Source organism: Nerophis lumbriciformis, linkage group LG25 (assembly GCF_033978685.3).
Source record: "Nerophis lumbriciformis linkage group LG25, RoL_Nlum_v2.1, whole genome shotgun sequence".
NCBI classification, from domain to species: Eukaryota; Metazoa; Chordata; class Actinopteri; order Syngnathiformes; family Syngnathidae; genus Nerophis; species Nerophis lumbriciformis.
The window spans coordinates 37,331,596-37,352,412 of NC_084572.2; the positions used below are offsets into that span (position 1 = coordinate 37,331,596).

A 20,817-nucleotide genomic window follows, 5' to 3' on the forward strand; every position below is an offset into this window, starting at 1 on the left:
GATCGGAGAGACATGAAACAAAAACCTGTATGTAGGTTTGACTTAGACCTAGTTTTCATAACTGTATATCCTCGGGCAAAAATCAACAGGAAGTTGGCAATTCCCCCTTCAAGACAAAAAAGTACTAAAAACAGTAACTTTTGCCTCTTTACGCTGTAATTTGACCCCCTTAACATGCTTCAAAACTCACCGAACTGAACGCACACATCAGGACTGGCAAAAATTGCGATCTAATAAAGAAACCTAACCCCAAATTTAAAAATTGCGCTCTACAGCAGTTTTTGAATAAAACGGAGAAAAACCTGCTCCTCGGATGAAAAAACGGACAAAACTGCCTGTAACTCTCCCTGGGAAGGTCGGAGAGACATGAAACAAAAACCTCTATGTAGGTCTCACTTAAACCTACATTTCATAAATTGACAACCCCCAGCAAAAATCAACAGGAAGTTTGCTATTCCCCCTTCAAAACAATTTTTTTGGAAAAACCGGTCACCTTCCTTCAAAATCTATCTCCTCTGAGCGCGTTTGTCGTTTCGGCTTCAAACTAACACAGGAGAGAGATTAAACCCTTGTGTATAAATTAACAGAACAGTTTTTTTATAACTGCTCCGGTTTTGATTTTATGAGCCTTCAAAGAACCGCTGCGCTGATGCTGCTGCACTGCTGTTTTTGTAAGATGGCTGCTCAAAAGCAGGAAGCACCAACGTGCCCACACAATGCAGACAAGGTAGGTACACTACACAAAAGTCTTGGGACACTTCAGACTAAAAGTAGACAAAAGTATTGGGACACTTAGGACTAGCACCTGCCAAATACGCGGGCCCGTCCAACGCTGCTTGCAGCTTTAATTCTTTATTATTCTTCCGCCGCCTCTTTGAGCACTAATTTGACCCACTTAACATGCTTCAAACTCACCATATTTGACCCACCCATCAGGACCTGCGAAAATTGTCTTTTAGTAAAAAAACTGAACCGCAAAAAACAAAATTGCGCTCTAGCGCCCCCTAGGGAAAACAAAAACTAGACTGCCTGTAACTCCCACTAGGAAGGTCGGAAAGACATGAAACAAAAACCTCTATGTAGGTCTGACTCAGACCTAACTTTCATAATGGTACATTCTCGGGCTAAAATTTACAGGAAGTTGGCAATTCCCCCTTCAATACAAAAAAGTACTAAAAACAGTCACTTTTGCCTCTTTGAGCTGTAATTTGACCCCTTTAACATGCTTCAAAACTCACCAAACTGAACACACACATCAGGACTGGCTAAAACTGTGATCTAATGAAATAAACTAACCCCAAATCTAAACATTGTGCTCTACAGCAATTTTTTTATAAAACGCACAAAAAACTGCTCCTCGGATGAAAAATCTTACACAACTGCCTGTAACTCTCCCTGGGAAGGTCGGAGAGACATGAAACAAAAACCTCTATGTAGGTCTCACTTAAACCTACATTTCATAAATTGACAACCCCCAGCAAAAATCAACAGGAAGTTTGCTATTCCCCCTTCAAAACAATTTTTTTGGAAAAACCGGTCACCTTCCTTCAAAATCTATCCCCTCTGAGCGCGTTTGTCGTTTCGGCTTCAAACTAACACAGGAGAGAGATTGAACCCTTCTGATTAAAAGTTGGTGAAAGAGTTGTGATACCTGCTCCGGTTTTGATTTTATGACCCTTCAAAGACCCGCTGCACTGATGCTCCTGCGGTGCTGTTTTTGTAAGATGGCTGCTCAAAAGCAGGAAGCACCAGCGTGCCCACACAATGCAGACAAGGTAGGTACACTAGACAAAAGTCTTGGGACACTTCAGACTAAAAGTAGACAAAAGTATTGGGACACTTAGGACTAGCACCTGCCAAATACGCGGGCCCGAACAACGCTGCTTGCAGCTTTAATTATTATTATTCTTTCTTATTGTTCCGCAGCTTTGCGCACTACTTTCACCCCCTTAACATGCTTCAAAACTCACCAAATTTGACGCACACATAAAAAAACTCGAACAAAACTCTTTGGTAAAAATACCAAACCCCAAAACTCAAAATTGCGCTCTAGCGCCCCCTACCAAGTAAACTTGTTCTAACTCCCCGTACGAATGTCGTAGAGACATGAAACAAAAACCTCTATGTAGGTCTCACTTAGACTTAAATTTTATTAATTTATTTTCTCGGGCAAAAATCTACAGGAAGTTTACTATTCCCCCTTCAACACTAAATTTTAGTAAAATCAGTCACTTTTGCCTCTTTCAGCTGTAATTTGACCCCCTTAACATGCTTCAAAACTCACCAAACTGAACGCACACATCAGGACTGGCAAAAACTGTTATCTAATAAAAAAAACTAACCCCAAATTCAAAAATTGCGCTCTACAGAATTTTTTTAATAAAACGGAGAAAAAACTGCTCCTCGGAAGAAAAAAATTACAAAACTGCCTGTAACTACCACTGGGAAGGTCGGAGAGACATGAAACAAAAACCTCTCCGTAGGTCTCACTTACACCTACATTTCATAAATTGACTACCCCCAGCAAAAATCAACACGAAGTTTGCTATTCCCCCTTCAACACAACTTTTTTGTAAAAACCGGTCACCTTTCTTCAAAAATTATCTCCTCTGAGCGCGTTTGTTGTTTCGGCTTCAAACTAACACAGGAGAGAGATTGACCCCTTCTGATTAAAAGTTGGCGAAAGAGTTGTGATACCTGCTCCGGTTTTGATTTTATGAGCCTTCAAAGAACCACTGCGCTGATGCTGCTGCACTGCTGTTTTTGTAAGATGGCTGCTTAAAAGCAGGAAGCACCAACGTGCCCACACAATGCAGACAAGGTAGGTACACTAGACAAAAGTCTTGGGACACTTCAGACTAAAAGTAGACAAAAGTATTGGGACACTTAGGACTAGCACCTGCCAAATACGCGGGCCCGGCCAACGCTGCTTGCAGCTTTAATTATTATTATTATTATTATTATGACATAGACTCCACATTGGCTGCTGGGGCGCAGGACATTTGGCAGCCATCTTGAAAGGGGCATCTACTGGTCTTTCAGCAGCAGAAACATCAACAGGGATTGTTCTGCATGTTCTTGCTCAAATGTGTGGAAAACCTTTTCACACCTCAAAAGTGAACTCTACTACGGGTTGTTTTTTGAGAATGGAAGATGATGGTACTGTATTTGTGCACACCTGCCAAATTGTGTTGTAAACTAATATGAAAATCAGCCATGATGGATTAAATGTGCTGACACTGCATTACGCCTGATGGAGATGTTGCCCCTTTCAAGATGGCAGTTCCACGACTCGTCAGTGCCACTAGGGTTAAATATATACATTTCTATCATTTATAAACAAATACAATAGTATCTAAAGTGATAATCATGTTGATCTTATTAGTGATGTTGACTTTCAATCAATCAATCAATCTTTATTTATATAGCCCTAAATCACAAGTGTCTCAAAGGGCTGCACAAGCCACAACGACATCCTCGGTACAAAGCCCACATACGGGCAAGGAAAAACTCACCCCAGTGGGACGTCGATGTGAATGACTATGAGAAACCTTGGAGAGGACCGCATATGTGGGTAACCCCCCCCCCCCCCCCTCTAGGGGAGACCGAAAGCAATGGATGTCGAGTGGGTCTGACATAATATTGTGAGAGTCCAGTCCATAGTGGATCCAACATAATAGTAAGAGTCCAGTCCATAGTGGGGCCAGCAGGACACCATCCCGAGCGGAGACGGGTCAGCAGCGTAGAGATGTTCCCAGCCGATGCACAGGCGACAGACTTTACATGACAATCAATAAAATCATTTTAAGTTATAACTTTTATAATAGTAGTGTTTGTCACAGCATCGCGTGGACATCGGGGGCGGTACCTCTGGATTGGCAGACCGGGATGGTGGTTCCTCTCTTTAAAAAGGGGAACCGGAGGGTGTGTTCTAACTATCGTGGGATCACACTCCTCAGCCTTCCCGGTAAGGTCTATTCAGGTGTACTGGAGAGGAGGCTACGCCGGATAGTCCAACCTCGGATTCAGGAGGAACAGTGTGGTTTTCGTCCTGGTCGTGGAACTGTGGACCAGCTCTATACTCTCGGCAGGGTCCTTGAGGGTGCATGGGAGTTTGCCCAACCAGTCTACATGTGCTTTGTTGACTTGGAGAAGGCATTCGACCGTGTCCCTCGGGAAGTCCTGTGGGGAGTGCTCAGAGAGTACGGGGTTTCGGACTGTCTGATTGTGGCGGTCCGCTCCCTGTATGATCAGTGTCAGAGCTTGGTCCGCATTGCCGGCAGTAAGTCGGACACGTTTCCAGTGAGGGTTGGACTCCGCCAAGGCTGCCCTTTGTCACCGATTCTGTTCATAACTTTTATGGACAGAATTTCTAGGCGCAGTCAAGGCGTTGAGGGGATCTGGTTTGGTGGCTGCAGGATTAGGTCTCTGCTTTTTACAGATGATTTGGTCCTGATGGCTTCATCTGGCCAGGATCTTCAGCTCTCACTGGATCGGTTCGCAGCCGAGTGTGAAGCGACTGGGATGAGAATCAGCACCTCCAAGTCCGAGTCCATGGTTCTCGCCCGGAAAAGGGTGGAGTGCCATCTCCGGGTTGGGGAGGAGATCTTGCCCCAAGTGGAGGAGTTCAAGTACCTCGGAGTCTTGTTCACGAGTGAGGGAAGAGTGGATCGTGAGATCGACAGGCGGATCGGTGCGGCGTCTTCAGTAATGCGGACGCTGTATCGATCCGTTGTGGTGAAGAAGGAGCTGAGCCGGAAGGCAAAGCTCTCAATTTACCGGTCGATCTACGTTCCCATCCTCACCTATGGTCATGAGCTTTGGGTTATGACCGAAAGGACAAGATCACGGGTACAAGCGGCCGAAATGAGTTTCCTCCGCCGGGTGGCGGGGCTCTCCCTTAGAGATAGGGTGAGAAGCTCTGTCATCCGGGGGGAGCTCAAAGTAAAGCCGCTGCTCCTCCACATGGAGAGGAGCCAGATGAGGTGGTTCGGGCATCTGGTCAGGATGCCACCCGAGCGCCTCCCTAAGGTGCATGTCCGACCGGTAGGAGGCCACGAGGAAGACCCAGGACACGTTGGGAAGACTATGTCTCCCGGCTGGCCTGGGAACGCCTCGGGATCCCCCGGGAGGAGCTGGACGAAGTGGCTGGGGAGAGGGAAGTCTTGGGCTTCCCTGCTTAGGCTGCTGCCCCCGCGACCCGACCTCGGATAAGCGGAAGAAGATGGATGGATGGATGGAGTGTTTGTCACTTGATAAATAAAATAATTTTAAGTTATAATAACTTGTATATTAGTAATGTTTTTGTCAGTTAAGAAAATAACTCAGTTATGACTTGTATTTTAGTCATGTTTGTGTCAGTTAATAAAGTAATTTAAAGTTATAACTTATATATTAGTTATGTTTGTGACGGTTAATAAAATAATTCAGTTATAATAACTTGAAATGATTGTATTAATTGTCACAAACATGACTAATATATAAGTTATAATAACTTGTATATTATTCATGTTTGTGTCAGTTGTTGATCAATAAAAATAATTTAAAGTTATAATATATTGTATATAAGTCATGTTTGTGTCAGTTAATGAAATAATTTAAAGTTATAACGTGCAATGTTTGTGACAGTTAATAAAATAATTTTAACTTGTATACAGGTAAAAGCCAGTAAATTAGAATATTTTTAAAAACTTGATTTATTTCAGTAATTGCATTCAAAAGGTGTAACTTGTACATTATATTTATTCATTGCACACAGACTGATGCATTCAAATGTTTATTTCATTTAATTTTGATGATTTGAAGTGGCAACAAATGAAAATCCAAAATTCCGTGTGTCACAAAATTAGAATATTACTTAAGGCTAATACAAAAAAGGGATTTTTAGAAATGTTGGCCAACTAAAAAGTATGAAAATGAAAAATATGAGCATGTACAATACTCAATACTTGGTTGGAGCTCCTTTTGCCTCAATTACTGCGTTAATGCGGCGTGGCATGGAGTCGATGAGTTTCTGGCACTGCTCAGGTGTTATGAGAGCCCAGGTTGCTCTGATAGTGGCCTTCAACTCTTCTGCGTTTTTGGGTCTGGCATTCTGCATCTTCCTTTTCACAATACCCCACAGATTTTCTATGGGGCTAAGGTCAGGGGAGTTGGCGGGCCAATTTAGAACAGAAATACCATGGTCCGTAAACCAGGCACGGGTAGATTTTGCGCTGTGTGCAGGCGCCAAGTCCTGTTGGAACTTGAAATCTCCATCTCCATAGAGCAGGTCAGCAGCAGGAAGCATGAAGTGCTCTAAAACTTGCTGGTGGACGGCTGCGTTGACCCTGGATCTCAGGAAACAGAGTGGACCGACACCAGCAGATGACATGGCACCCCAAACCATCACTGATGGTGGAAACTTTACACTAGACTTCAGGCAACGTGGATCCTGTGCCTCTCCTGTCTTCCTCCAGACTCTGGGACCTCGATTTCCAAAGGAAATGCAAAATTTGCATAGTTGGGTGATGGTTTGGGGTGCCATGTCATCTGCTGGTGTCGGTCCACTCTGTTTCCTGAGATCCAGGGTCAACGCAGCCATCTACCAGCAAGTTTTAGAGCACTTCATGCTTTCTGCTGCTGACCTGCTCTATGGAGATGGAGATTTCAAGTTCCAACAGGACTTGGCGCCTGCACACAGCGCAAAATCTACCCGTGCCTGGTTTACGGACCATGGTATTTCTGTTCTAAATTGGCCCGCCAACTCCCCTGACCTTAGCCCCATAGAAAATCTGTGGGGTATTGTGAAAAGGAAGATGCAGAATGCCAGACCCAAAAACGCAGAAGAGTTGAAGGCCACTATCAGAGCAACCTGGGCTCTCATAACACCTGAGCAGTGCCAGAAACTCATCGACTCCATGCCACGCCGCATTAACGCAGTAATTGAGGCAAAAGGAGCTCCAAGCAAGTATTGAGTATTGTACATGCTCATATTTTTCATTTTCATACTTTTCAGTTGGCCAACATTTCTAAAAATCCCTTTTTTGTATTAGCCTTAAGTAATATTCTAATTTTGTGACACACGGAATTTTGGATTTTCATTTGTTGCCACTTCAAATCATCAAAATTAAATGAAATAAACATTTGAATGCATCAGTCTGTGTGCAATGAATAAATATAATGTACAAGTTACACCTTTTGAATGCAATTACTGAAATAAATCAAGTTTTTCAAAATATTCTAATTTACTGGCTTTTACCTGTATAAGTTATAAGTCATACCAAAGACTATAAAAATGGGAGCCATTACCACCTTGCTTGGCACTCAGCATCAAAGGGTTGGAATTGGGGGTTAAATCACCAAAAATGATTACCGGGCGCGGCCACCGCTGCTGCTCACTACTCCCCTCACCTCCCAGGGGGTGATCAAGGGTGATGGGGTCAAATGCAGAGAATAATTTTGCCACACCTAGTGTGTGTTGTGACAATCATTGGTACTTTTTAACTTAATGTTACTGTGATGAGGTGGCGACTTGTCCAGGGTCGCAGGGTGTGCTGGAGATAGGCTCCAGCACACCCCGCGACCTTGAAAGGGACAAGCGGTAGAAAATAGATGGATGGATGGATGGAACTTTTATATTAGTAATTTTTGTGACAGTTAATAAAAAATAATTTAAAGTTATAACTTGTATATTAGTCATACTTGCCAACCCTCCCGGATTTTCCGGGAGACTCCCGAAATTCAGCGCCTCTCCCGAAAACCTCCCGGGACAAATTTTCTCCCGAAATTCAGGCGGACTCAGGTCCTCCACAATATAAAAAAAGCATACCTGCCCAATCACGTTGTAACTATAGAATGATGGAGGCGCGAGTTCTTGGTTTCTTATGTGGGTTTATTGTTAGGCAGTTTCATTAACGTCCTCCCAGCGTGGCAACAACACACAACAACAGCAGTCACTTTTTTGTATACCGTAAAGCAGTTTGTCTGCCGTAAACAGCAATGTTGTGACACTCTTAAACAGGACAATACTGCCATCTAGTGCATATGTGTAATGTATATATGTAAATAAATGAACACTGAAATTCAAGTATTTATTTTATATATGCGACTTGTCCAGGGTGTACCCCGCCTTCCGCCCGATTGTAGCTGAGATAGGCTCCAGCGCCCCCCGCGACCCCAAAGGGAATAAGCGGTAGAAAATGGATGGATGGATATATATATATATATATATATATATATATAAATATATATATATATATATATATATATATATATATATATATATATATATATATATATATATATATATATATATATATATAATAAAATATATATATGTATATATATATATACACACATATATATAGCTAGAATTCACTGAACGTCAAGTATTTCTTATATATATATATATATATGAAACACTTGACCAAGTCAAGTATTTCTTTTATATATATATATATATATATATATATATATATATATATATATATATATATGTATGTGTGGGAAAAAAAATCACAAGACTACTTCATCTCTACAGGCCTGTTTCATGAGGGGTTCCCTCAATCATCAGGAGATTCTGATGATACGGTATCAAGCACTATTTTTTGGATAACCTTATTAAGACATATATATATATATATATATATATATCTTAAGACTATTTCATCTCTACAGGCCTGTTTCATGAGGGGTTCCCTCAATCATCAGAATCTCCTGACAATTTTTGGGATAACCTTATTAAGACATATATATATATATGTCTTAATAAGGTTATCCAAAAAAATAGTGCTCGATACCGTAGTAGAGCGCAATATATGTATGTGTGGGGAAAAAATCACAAGACTATTTCATCTCTACAGGCCTGTTTCATGAGGGGGGGTACCCTCAATCATCAGGAGATTTTAATGGGAGCATTCGCATACCATGGTTTATATAGGGCACAGAGTGGGTGGGTACAGGCTGGCGTAGGGGCGTGGTGATTGGCTCATGTGTTACCTAGGAGGTGTTTCCGTCTATGGCGGCATGTTGTTACAATTTCGCTGCGCTTGTTGAGGGATGACAGGTCTGGACGGTAAATAATAAACAGTTTCTCTTTCAAGCATAGGTTGCATCTTTTATTACCACTATTGTAAGGTGTGCTGGATGCAAGAATTTGCCATGTTATTGAATATTCAACTGTACGACGATCAGAAATGGAAAAAATTCAACATCGACTACTCCACGAAGAACATCCCCATACCCGCGCAGAATGACTACAAGCTAAGGCTCATAGAAAAGACGGAACACTTCCTAAGGAGGATGCGGTGGAAAGCACATTTTTTCCTCCACCCTGAAACAAAAGGAACGCAAAAGAAAACTTACGGATTCAAATCTACCAAGAACCCACCCACAGTTGAGGAACTAAAGGATTTTGAGAACGACATGCTCAAAATGATACAATCAGTCAAATTCAAGCCAGTCCGCAACCCACTCCTCACCAAGCTGAAAAATGACAAGGAGCGCATCAAGAAAGTAAACAACCTCTTCATAGCTGCCGATAAAACCACAAACTTCTACAGAATGGACATACCGGAACACCACACCTTACTGGACAGAAGCATCACCAAATCATACAAAAAAGCGCAACCCAACACCTTACAGAACATCCACCTGGAAAATAAAAGGATCGCGGCTGAACTGGACATTGAGGACAGGGTGGACGCCACAGCCAACAAGGAAGCCTTCATCACATTGAAGGACCACAAACCCAACTTTGCAAATAACCCAACATGCCGACTAATAAACCCAACTAAATCTGAAATAGGAAAAATCAGCAAAATAATCCTGGACAGAGTCAACACAAAAATCAAGGACAAAACACCACTCAACCAATGGAGAAATACAGCAGCAGTAATCAAATGGTTCAACAACATCCAAGACAAACAACAGCACAACTTTATCTCCTTCGATATCGAAGAATTTTACCCTTCCATCACGCAAGACCTACTGACTCAAGCACTAGACTTCGCCTCAGACTACGACTCAATCACAGGCAACGAAAGAAACATCATCATCCACGCAAAAAACTCCATTCTCATCCACAACAGTACACCATGGCAAAAAAAGAACAATGCAACATTTGACGTCACTATGGGAAGTTTTGACGGAGCAGAAACGTGTGAACTCGTTGGGAGTTTCCTCCTCTCCCAGCTCGCTAGCCTCAATCTGAACCTTGGTATTTACCGTGATGACGGACTGGCAGTGTGTCGCGCCTCGCCAAGGAGCAGCGAGAATACCAAGAAGCGCATATGCCAAATTTTCAAAGAGAACGGCCTACGGATCACGATTGAAGCCAACAAGCAAACCGTCAACTTCCTCGACGTCACTTTCAACCTGAGAAATAACAGCTACCAACCATTCACGAAACCCAACACAACACTCCAATACGTGCACCATGACAGCAACCACCCACCCACCACCACGAAAAGAATACCTACCGGAATTAATAAAAGGCTATCGATGCTGTCATCTAGCAAAGCTGAATTTGACCAAGCAACCCCCCCGTACCAAAAAGCCCTTGATGAAAGCGGATACAATTTCACCCTCACCTATGAACCCACGCCAGGAAACCAACCAAAAAAGAACAGAAAACGAAACAACATCATCTGGTACAACCCCCCATACAGCAAAAACGTCTCAACTAACATTGGACACAAATTCCTCACTCTGATTGACAAACACTTTCCCAAAGGCAACACCCTAAGAAAAGTATTCAACAAGAACAACATTAAATTGAGCTACAGCTGCATGAACAATATACGACAAATTATCTCAAACCACAACAAAACAATTGCAAATGAGCCGTCGACCCCCGGACAGAGCGACCCCAAAACCAACAAAGGCTGCAACTGCCGCAAGAAACCTGATTGCCCTCTCAACGGGGGGTGCTTACAAACATCAGTTGTTTACCAATCTAAGGTAACACGCAAGGACATTAACACATCCGACACATTTGTAGGATTAACCGAGGGAGAGTTTAAAACCAGATGGAACAATCACAAGGCTTCTTTCAGGAACCAAAACCTGCGGAATACCACAGAACTCAGCAAACACATTTGGGACCTCAAAGACAATAATGTTGAATATTCAATAACATGGCAAATTCTTGCATCCAGCACACCTTACAATAGTGGTAATAAAAGATGCAACCTATGCTTGAAAGAGAAACTGTTTATTATTTACCGTCCAGACCTGTCATCCCTCAACAAGCGCAGCGAAATTGTATCAGCATGCCGCCACAGACGGAAACACCTCCTAGGTAACACATGAGCCAATCACCACGCCCCTACGCCAGCCTGTACCCACCCACTCTGTGCCCTATATAATCCATGGTATGTGAATGCTCCCATTAAAATCTCCTGATGATTGAGGGAACCCCTCATGAAACAGGCCTGTAGAGATGAAGTAGTCTTGTGATTTTTTTCCCACACATATATATATATATATATATATATATATATATATATATATATATATATATATATATATATATATATATATATATATATATATATATATATATATATATATATATATATATATATATATAATAAAATATATATATATAATAAAATATATATATATATATATATATATAATAAAATATATATATATATAATAATATATATATATATATATATATATGTGTATATATATATATATATATATTTATATTTTGTTATATATATATATATATATATATATATATATATATATATATATATATATATATAGATTGAGGGAACCCCTCATGAAACAGGCCTGTAGAGATGAAGTAGTCTTGTGATTTTTTTCCCACACATACATATATATATATATATATATATATATATATAACAAAATATAAATATATATATATATATATATATACACATATATATACATATATATATATATATATATATATATATATATATATATATATATATATATTATTATATATATATATTTTATTATATATATATATATATATATATATATTTTATTATATATATATATATATATATATATATATATATATGTATGTGTGGGAAAAAAATCACAAGACTACTTCATCTCTACAGGCCTGTTTCATGAGGGGTTCCCTCAATCATCAGGAGATTTTAATGGGAGCATTCACATATATATATATATATATATATATATATATATATATATATATATATATATATATATATATATATATATATATATATATATAATAAAATATATATATATATACATATATATATATATATATATATAATAAAATATATATATATATATACACACATATATATATATATATATATATATATATATATATTTTATTATATATATATATTTTATTATATATATATATATATATATATATATATATATATATATATATATATATATATATATATATATATATATATATATATATATATATGTATGTGTGGGAAAAAATTCACAAGACTACTTCATCTCTACAGGCCTGTTTCATGAGGGGTTCCCTCAATCATCAGGAGATTTTAATGGGAGCATTCACATACCATGGATTGTATTATTAGCTAGAATTCACTGAACGTCAAGTATTTCTTATATATATATATATATGAAATACTTGACTTGGTGAATTCTAGCTGTAAATATACTCCTCCCCTTTTAGCCACGCCCCCAACCACGCCCCCGTCCCACCCCGACCACGCCCCCCCCCCCACCTCCCGAAATCGGAGGTCTCAAGGTTGGCAAGTATGATATTAGTAATGTTTGTGTCAGTTGGGGAAATAATTTAAAGTTAACAACGTGTAATTTTTGTGACAGTTAAAAAAAATAATTGTAACTTATAACTTGTATATTACTAATGTTTGTGACCGTTAAAAATGATTTAAAGTTATAACTTGTATATTAGAAATGCTTGTGTCAGTGTTGATCAATAGAAATAATTAGTTGATAAATGAAATTTAAAGCCATAATTCATATAGTATTCATGTTTGTGGATCAATAAAACAATTTAAAGTGATTCTAGTTGTCGTGCCGGGGCAAAGGGGGCGTGGTCACACGGACAGCCACACCCCTCCTATGACATCCTATGACGTCGGCGTTCTTCTAGCCAATCAGGGCGCGCAAGGGCGGGCGCACAGTCCAAATTTTACGCGGCGCTCGGCGGGCCGAGGCACGGAGAATGAATATCCCGGTCTTAACCGGTTTGAGCCGGTCCGTGGATGGAAGCATGAGGCTTAGAGGACGCTTTTTTTTTTTTTTTACATCTCCTCGCTTCTAAGTGTGCGCCGCGCTGAAATAAAAGGCAACTTTGGTTACTATGACCCGGCATAGTGACAAATTAGCAACTAACGCCGAATACCACTGACTTTTTTCCCCCCCCATTAGCATGCTAGTCGTTAGCATGGCTGCCATTACCGCTAATCAAAGAAACATACATTTCTGACGTGGATGTACGTTTAATACCACGGCGACAATCGACCCATACCTGACGTAAGGTCGTTTTTTTTTTTGGTTTTTTTTTTTACCTATATAAGATATTGCTAACTGTCGAGCTAGCGTTAGCTCCTGGCTATCCGTGGCTAAACGTGCATTTTGTTGCCAGCGCACTTTCGCCGAGTCCGTCTAAACTCCTGCTTTCGACCCGAGAGGACGGAGGACAAAACCAGGTGAGTTGAAAGCTGGACCCGGGGGGCGACTTTGCCCAACGTGGGCGTAGACGTTAGCATCTAAGATACACGTTAGCGTCGAAGCTAACACGAGATGATCTCATTTCACCTATTTGGGTTAAAAATATATTTTGCAAAGCAATAATTCTAGTCTGCAGATGATGTGTTGTTGTTGTTGAGTGTCGGTGCTGTCTAGAGCTCGGCAGAGTAACCGTGTAATACTCTTCCATATCAGTAGGTGGCAGCTGGTAGCTAATTGCTTTGTAGATGTCGGAAACAGCGGGAGGCAGTGTGCAGGTAAAATGGTGTCTAATGCTTAAACCAAAAATAAACAAAAGGTGAGTGCCCCTAAGAAAAGGCATTGAAGCTTAGGGAGGGCTAAAAAGGAACTGGTTGCAAAGTAAACAAAAACAGAATGCTGGACGACAGCAAAGACTTACTGCGGAGCAAAGACGACGTACAGCCGAACATGACATGACAATCGACAATGTCCCCACAAATGAGGATTAAAAGCAACTGATTGCTAAAACAAAAGTAGATGCGGGAAATATCGCTCAAAGGAAGACATGAAACTGCTACAGGAAAATACCAAAAAAAGAGGAAAAAGCCACCAAAATAAGAGCGCAAGACAGGAAGTAAAACAATACACACAGGAAAACAGCAAAATACTTCAAATAAGTCAGGGTGTGATGTGACAGGTGGTGACAGTACAGCTACTTTGAGACAAGAGCTATAGTGATGCATGCTTGGTTATGTTTTAAAGTCATATCCAACAATTGCGAAAACGACTTTTTGCTGTCAATATCGACTGCTGAGTTTCCTTTTCCTGTCTAGAGCTCGGCAGAGTAACCGTGTAATACTCTTCCATATCAGTAGGTGGCAGCAGGTAGCTAATTGCTTTGTAGATGTCGGAAACAGCGGGAGGCAGTGTGCAGGTAAAATGGTGTCTAATGCTTAAACCAAAAATAAACAAAAGGTGAGTGCCCCTAAGAAAAGGCATTGAAGCTTAGGGAGGGCTAAAAAGGAACTGGTTGCAAAGTAAACAAAAACAGAATGCTGGACGACAGCAAAGACTTACTGCGGAGCAAAGACGACGTACAGCCGAACATGACATGACAATCGACAATGTCCCCACAAATGAGGATTAAAAGCAACTGATTGTTAAAACAAAAGTAGATGCTGGAAATATCGCTCAAAGGAAGACATGAAACTGCTACAGGAAAATACCAAAAAAAGAGGAAAAAGCCACCAAAATAAGAGCGCAAGACAGGAAGTAAAACAATACACACAGGAAAACAGCAAAATACTTCAAATAAGTCAGGGTGTGATGTGACAGGTGGTGACAGTACAGCTACTTTGAGACAAGAGCTATAGTGATGCATGCTTGGTTATGTTTTAAAGTCATATCCAACAATTGCGAAAACGACTTTTTACTGTCAATATCGACTGCTGAGTTTCCTTTTCCTGTCTAGAGCGCGGCAGAGTAACCGTGTAATACTCTTCCATATCAGTAGGTGGCAGCCGGTAGCTAATTGCTTTGTAGATGTCGGAAACAGCGGGAGGCAGTGTGCAGGTAAAATGGTGTCTAATGCTTAAACCAAAAATAAACAAAAGGTGAGTGCCCCTAAGAAAAGGCATTGAAGCTTAGGGAGGGCTAAAAAGGAACTGGTTGCAAAGTAAACAAAAACAGAATGCTGGACGACAGCAAAGACTTACTGCGGAGCAAAGACGACGTACAGCCGGACATGACATGACAATCGACAGTGTCCCCACAAATGAGGATTAAAAGCAACTGATTGCTAAAACAAAAGTAGATGCGGGAAATATCGCTCAAAGGAAGACATGAAACTGCTACAGGAAAATACCAAAAAAAGAGGAAAAAGCCACCAAAATAAGAGCGCAAGACAGGAAGTAAAACAATACACACAGGAAAACAGCAAAATACTTAAAATAAGTCAGGGTGTGATGTGACAGGTGGTGACAGTACAGCTACTTTGAGACAAGAGCTATAGTGATGCATGCTTGGTTATGTTTTAAAGTCATATCCAACAATTGCGAAAACGACTTTTTACTGTCAATATCGACTGCTGAGTTTCCTTTTCCTGTCTAGAGCTCGGCAGAGTAACCGTGTAATACTCTTCCATATCAGTAGGTGGCAGCAGGTAGCTAATTGCTTTGTAGATGTCGGAAACAGCGGGAGGCAGTGTGCAGGTAAAATGGTGTCTAATGCTTAAACCAAAAATAAACAAAAGGCGAGTGCCCCTAAGAAAAGGCATTGAAGCTTAGGGAGGGCTAAAAAGGAACTGGTTGCAAAGTAAACAAAAACAGAATGCTGGACGACAGCAAAGACTTACTGCGGAGCAAAGACGACGTACAGCCGAACATGACATGACAATCGACAATGTCCCCACAAATGAGGATTAAAAGCAACTGATTGCTAAAACAAAAGTAGATGCGGGAAATATCGCTCAAAGGAAGACATGAAACTGCTACAGGAAAATACCAAAAAAAGAGGAAAAAGCCACCAAAATAAGAGCGCAAGACAGGAAGTAAAACAATACACACAGGAAAACCGCAAAATACTTAAAATAAGTCAGGGTGTGATGTGACAGGTGGTGACAGTACAGCTACTTTGAGACAAGAGCTATAGTGATGCATGCTTGGTTATGTTTTAAAGTCATATCCAACAATTGCGAAAACGACTTTTTGCTGTCAATATCGACTGCTGAGTTTCCTTTTCCTGTCTAGAGCTCGGCAGAGTAACCGTGTAATACTCTTCCATATCAGTAGGTGGCAGCAGGTAGCTAATTGCTTTGTAGATGTCGGAAACAGCGGGAGGCAGTGTGCAGGTAAAATGGTGTCTAATGCTTAAACCAAAAATAAACAAAAGGTGAGTGCCCCTAAGAAAAGGCATTGAAGCTTAGGGAGGGCTAAAAAGGAACTGGTTGCAAAGTAAACAAAAACAGAATGCTGGACGACAGCAAAGACTTACTGCGGAGCAAAGACGACGTACAGCCGAACATGACATGACAATCGACAATGTCCCCACAAATGAGGATTAAAAGCAACTGATTGCTAAAACAAAAGTAGATGCGGGAAATATCGCTCAAAGGAAGACATGAAACTGCTACAGGAAAATACCAAAAAAAGAGAAAAAGCCACCAAAATAAGAGCGCAAGACAGGAAGTAAAACAATACACACAGGAAAACAGCAAAATACTTAAAATAAGTCAGGGTGTGATGTGACAGGTGGTGACAGTACAGCTACTTTGAGACAAGAGCTATAGTGATGCACGCTTGGTTATGTTTTAAAGTCATATCCAACAATTGCGAAAACGACTTTTTACTGTCAATATCGACTGCTGAGTTTCCTTTTCCTGTCTAGAGCTCGGCAGAGTAACCGTGTAATACTCTTCCATATCAGTAGGTGGCAGCAGGTAGCTAATTGCTTTGTAGATGTCGGAAACAGCGGGAGGCAGTGTGCAGGTAAAATGGTGTCTAATGCTTAAACCAAAAATAAACAAAAGGTGAGTGCCCCTAAGAAAAGGCATTGAAGCTTAGGGAGGGCTAAAAAGGAACTGGTTGCAAAGTAAACAAAAACAGAATGCTGGACGACAGCAAAGACTTACCGCGGAGCAAAGACGACGTACAGCCGAACATGACATGACAATCGACAATGTCCCCACAAATGAGGATTAAAAGCAACTGATTGCTAAAACAAAAGTAGATGCGGGAAATATCGCTCAAAGGAAGACATGAAACTGCTACAGGAAAATACCAAAAAAAAGAGAAAAAGCCACCAAAATAAGAGCGCAAGACAGGAAGTAAAACAATACACACAGGAAAACAGCAAAATACTTAAAATAAGTCAGGGTGTGATGTGACAGGTGGTGACAGTACAGCTACTTTGAGACAAGAGCTATAGTGATGCATGCTTGGTTATGTTTTAAAGTCATATCCAACAATTGCGAAAACGACTTTTTACTGTCAATATCGACTGCTGAGTTTCCTTTTCCTGTCTAGAGCTCGGCAGAGTAACCGTGTAATACTCTTCCATATCAGTAGGTGGCAGCAGGTAGCTAATTGCTTTGTAGATGTCGGAAACAGCGGGAGGCAGTGTGCAGGTAAAATGGTGTCTAATGCTTAAACCAAAAATAAACAAAAGGTGAGTGCCCCTAAGAAAAGGCATTGAAGCTTAGGGAGGGCTAAAAAGGAACTGGTTGCAAAGTAAACAAAAACAGAATGCTGGACGACAGCAAAGACTTACCGCGGAGCAAAGACGACGTACAGCCGAACATGACGTGACAATCGACAATGTCCCCACAAATGAGGATTAAAAGCAACTGATTGCTAAAACAAAAGTAGATGCGGGAAATATCGCTCAAAGGAAGACATGAAACTGCTACAGGAAAATACCAAAAAAAGAGGAAAAAGCCACCAAAATAAGAGCGCAAGACAGGAAGTAAAACAATACACACAGGAAAACAGCAAAATACTTAAAATAAGTCAGGGTGTGATGTGACAGGTGGTGACAGTACAGCTACTTTGAGACAAGAGCTATAGTGATGCATGCTTGGTTATGTTTTAAAGTCATATCCAACAATTGCGAAAACGACTTTTTACTGTCAATATCGACTGCTGAGTTTCCTTTTCCTGTCTAGAGCTCGGCAGAGTAACCGTGTAATACTCTTCCATATCAGTAGGTGGCAGCTGGTAGCTAATTGCTTTGTAGATGTCGGAAACAGCGGGAGGCAGTGTGCAGGTAAAATGGTGTCTAATGCTTAAACCAAAAATAAACAAAAGGTGAGTGCCCCTAAGAAAAGGCATTGAAGCTTAGGGAGGGCTAAAAAGGAACTGGTTGCAAAGTAAACAAAAACAGAATGCTGGACGACAGCAAAGACTTACTGCGGAGCAAAGACGACGTACAGCCGAACATGACATGACAATCGACAATGTCCCCACAAATGAGGATTAAAAGCAACTGATTGCTAAAACAAAAGTAGATGCGGGAAATATCGCTCAAAGGAAGACATGAAACTGCTACAGGAAAATACCAAAAAAAGAGGAAAAAGCCACCAAAATAAGAGCGCAAGACAGGAAGTAAAACAATACACACAGGAAAACAGCAAAATACTTAAAATAAGTCAGGGTGTGATGTGACAGGTGGTGACAGTACAGCTACTTTGAGACAAGAGCTATAGTGATGCATGCTTGGTTATGTTTTAAAGTCATATCCAACAATTGCGAAAACGACTTTTTGCTGTCAATATCGACTGCTGAGTTTCCTTTTCCTGTCTAGAGCTCGGCAGAGTAACCGTGTAATACTCTTCCATATCAGTAGGTGGCAGCTGGTAGCTAATTGCTTTGTAGATGTCGGAAACAGCGGGAGGCAGTGTGCAGGTAAAATGGTGTCTAATGCTTAAACCAAAAATAAACAAAAGGTGAGTGCCCCTAAGAAAAGGCATTGAAGCTTAGGGAGGGCTAAAAAGGAACTGGTTGCAAAGTAAACAAAAACAGAATGCTGGACGACAGCAAAGACTTACTGCGGAGCAAAGACGACGTACAGCCGAACATGACGTGACAATCGACAATGTCCCCACAAATGAGGATTAAAAGCAACTGATTGCTAAAACAAAAGTAGATGCGGGAAATATCGCTCAAAGGAAGACATGAAACTGCTACAGGAAAATACCAAAAAGAGAGAAAAAGCCACCAAAATAAGAGCGCAAGACAGGAAGTAAAACAATACACACAGGAAAACAGCAAAATACTTAAAATAAGTCAGGGTGTGATGTGACAGGTGGTGACAGTACAGCTACTTTGAGACAAGAGCTATAGTGATGCATGCTTGGTTATGTTTTAAAGTCATATCCAACAATTGCGAAAACGACTTTTTACTGTCAATATCGACTGCTGAGTTTCCTTTTCCTGTCTAGAGCTCGGCAGAGTAACCGTGTAATACTCTTCCATATCAGTAGGTGGCAGCAGGTAGCTAATTGCTTTGTAGATGTCGGAAACAGCGGGAGGCAGTGTGCAGGTAAAATGGTGTCTAATGCTTAAACCAAAAATAAACAAAAGGTGAGTGCCCCTAAGAAAAGGCATTGAAGCTTAGGGAGGGCTAAAAAGGAACTGGTTGCAAAGTAAACAAAAACAGAATGCTGGACGACAGCAAAGACTTACTGCGGAGCAAAGACGACGTACAGCCGAACATGACATGACAATCGACAATGTCCCCACAAATGAGGATTAAAAGCAACTGATTGCTAAAACAAAAGTAGATGCGGGAAATATCGCTCAAAGGAAGACATGAAACTGCTACAGGAAAATACCAAAAAAAAGAGAAAAAGCCACCAAAATAAGAGCGCAAGACAGGAAGTAAAACAATACACACAGGAAAACAGCAAAATACTTAAAATAAGTCAGGGTGTGATGTGACAGGTGGTGACAGTACAGCTACTTTGAGACAAGAGCTATAGTGATGCATGCTTGGTTATGTTTTAAAGTCATATCCAACAATTGCGAAAACGACTTTTTACTGTCAATATCGACTGCTGAGTTTCCTTTTCCTGTCTAGAGCTCGGCAGAGTAACCGTGTAATACTCTTCCATATCAGTAGGTGGCAGCCGGTAGCTAATTGCTTTGTAGATGTCGGAAACAGCGGGAGGCAGTGTGCAGGTAAAATGGTGTCTAATGCTTAAACCAAAAATAAACAAAAGGTGAGTGCCCCTAAGAAAAGGCATTGAAGCTTAGGGAGGGCTAAAAAGGAACTGGTTGCAAAGTAAACAAAAACAGAATGCTGGACGACAGCAAAGACTTACTGCGGAGCAAAGACGACGTACAGCCGAACATGACGTGACAATCGACAATGTCCCCACAAATGAGGATTAAAAGCAACTGATTGCTAAAACAAAAGTAGATGCGGGAAATATCGCTCAAAGGAAGACATGAAACTGCTACAGGAAAATACCAAAAAAAGAGGAAAAAGCCACCAAAATAAGAGCGCAAGACAGGAAGTAAAACAATACACACAGGAAAACAGCAAAATACTTCAAATAAGTCAGGGTGTGATGTGACAGGTGGTGACAGTACAGCTACTTTGAGACAAGAGCTATAGTGATGCATGCTTGGTTATGTTTTAAAGTCATATCCAACAATTGCG

General features: G+C 40.7%; 1 protein-coding gene across 2 annotated transcripts in view; it reads left to right on the forward strand.

Moving 5' to 3' along the window:
• Positions 1 to 13,126: 13,126 nt before the first annotated feature.
• xpo1a (exportin 1 (CRM1 homolog, yeast) a) overlaps positions 13,127 to 20,817 on the forward strand; it is a 95,206-nt gene continuing 87,515 nt past the window's right edge. Inside the window, exons 1-2 of one of the 2 annotated variants that reach the window (XM_061984357.1) lie at positions 13,127 to 13,482; positions 13,595 to 13,658. The gene's annotated coding sequence lies outside the window, so the exon portion shown is untranslated. Of the gene's footprint in view, positions 13,659 to 20,817 lie in introns of both variants that reach the window. The other variant, XM_061984356.1, reaches the window with a different exon arrangement.